Here is a 2,594-nt window from a genome sequence, read left to right on the forward strand (position 1 = left end):
AATCAACTACCTACCTACTAAGAAGCTCGTGTTGGCCACAGATGATAAAATCATTTCTGAAAAGTGGTGGTTCTTTCATAGTTTCCCATTCTGCTTTCCTCCACTTAAACTATCTATGGCAAAATGTGAAGGGGCAGATGTGGAAGTCTTACTGAACCACAATGGTGAGAGTTTTGTAGGGTGGTGATAGGCTCAGGAATTTACCCAGTCTGGCAGAGGCAATTGGAGCTGAGGAAGAAACCCCCTGGGTTTTAGACAATCTTCGGCTAAGATAGTATTTGCTAAAAGATAGAGGAAACTTTGTGCAAAGCCAAGTGTCTACCAACCAGGCAGCCAAGGAGAAGCAGGGGTGCTAGCCTTCAGTGGGTAAGAGCCAAAATAATGCCTTGTAAATGAGGGCTGCTACCTCCAGGGTATGATGTAAATGCCAGAGACATTGGACACTGCCTTCTTCAAACCACAGTAGTGCATCGCTCAGGAACAAGGCCACGGACCTTCACATGAAGGCCCTGGGACCTGCTGGCTTTCAATATTCAGAAGAATATGGCTCTAGAAAGCACAACACAGCTTATACACTGTTTACTCTGAGTATATAACATCCCTAGGATAATCACATTAATATTTCTATATCCAAAATTGTGAACATGGGCAGTAAGTGTGATAAAGGATGACTTCAATGGCCATATTTCAATTCAGGATAGGTTTTTCTGCCAATGGAGATTTTTCTCCAAACTTATCCAAAAAATTTCTAAGATTTCAGGCCATTTTAGATTTCAGAATTGTAGAAAAGGGATTGTGAATGTAAATTTGTATAACCATGTTATAGACAAAGACACTGAGACCCAGAGAAGTAAAATGACTTGTCAGCGTTCACAGAGCTGAGGAGAGCAGCACCCAGAATGTGGAAATCAGTGTGATGCTCAAAACTCCTAGAAGGTTGGGACTCACGGGAGAATCTCAGGCCTTGCTGGTCCCAGAGTCTGTAGAAAGTGTCCTTTCCATTTACTTTATAATGAGACTGTGGACACAGGGCCTCTGAGTGACCCAGGCTTTGACCAATTTTTGAGGCTTCGAAGATACCAAATGAAGACTTATCCATACTGAATTGTGAAAACTATGTATTTTCCAGAATTTTTCATTCTAACACACACACAGACACACATACACACACACACACACACACACACACACAGTGACCTTCATTTGAAGATAGCATTTTTAAAAATTTGAAATTAAGACCTTTTATAAACATACACTGCTCAAATGATTCACTCAGCCCTATTTGCCATAACTCCAGCCCTAGAGAAATGTCAGTGGGACTCATCTTATCTTCACAGCCTCAGGATCTGTGATAGTGGAATGACAGGGCAGTGATAGTTGAGATGCTGTCATGAGATAGTTGAGAAAGTGTCGTGTGAATCAAAAACATGGTATGCACATGCGCAATCACCATTATTAATAAACAACTCCAATCTCTGCACCTATCATGTCAGCCATAAGATCTCTCAATTAGAATAGAGTTGCTGCCTTTTTCTTGAGGCTATAAGCTATGATAGGCTATATGTGGAAATATCTAATACTGTCAACTCAGCAGTGTTCCTTTTTAACATCTTTACTGAGGTATACTTCATGTACAAGAAACTTTACATGTATGTATGTATGTATGTGTAAAATTTGATGAATTTGGATATATGCATACGCCTGTGAAACCATCACCCCAATCAAAGTAATAAGTATATTCATCATCTCCAAAAGTTTCCTCTTAACAATTTAAGTGCACAATATTGTGTTGTTAACTACAGGCACGATATTGTACAGCAGACCTCTAGAACTCACTCTTCCATAACTGAAATTTTGTATTCACTGAACAACTCTCCTTTTCCTCCTCCCCTCGAGCTGCTGACGAGTACCATTCTACTCTCTGTTTCTATGAGCTTCATCATTTTAGACACTCAAATATTGGAATCATGTGGTATTTGTCCTTCTATGACTGGCTTATTTCACTTAGCATAATGTCCTCCAGCTTCATCCTTGTCGTTGGCAATAGCAAGATTTTCTTTTTTCGTGCTGAATAACATTCCACTGTAAATACCATATTTTCTTTATGCATTCACCCGTCAATGGACATTTAAATTGTTTTCATATCTTGGCTGTTATGAATAATGCTGGAATGAACATGATAGTGGTAATATGTCTTTGAGATCGTGATTTCAATTTTTAAGTTTTCGAGGAAATTTCCTACTGTTTTCCACAGTGGCTGCACCATTTTACATTTCCACCGACAGTATGCAAGTGTTCTAATTTATCTGAATCCTTGTCAATACTCGTTGGGTGTGCATTTTCATAGTGGCCATTCCAACAGATGTGAGGTAATATTTCACTGTGCTTTTTATTTGCATTTCTGTGATGATTAGTGATGTTGAGAATCTTTTACTGTACCTTTTGGCCATATGCATATTTTCTTTTGGAGAAGTGTTTTTTCATTGCTCACAGTCCAAAATAATCACTCTTATATTCTCTATCTCAACATCCATTAAAGGAAACCAGCAGCTCTATTCAAGTCCTTTGCCCATTTTTATTTTATTTTATTTTTT

This window comes from Propithecus coquereli, unplaced genomic scaffold, assembly GCF_000956105.1.
Source record: "Propithecus coquereli isolate 6110/MARCELLA unplaced genomic scaffold, Pcoq_1.0 Scaffold13, whole genome shotgun sequence".
In the NCBI taxonomy this organism is placed as follows: Eukaryota; Metazoa; Chordata; class Mammalia; order Primates; family Indriidae; genus Propithecus; species Propithecus coquereli.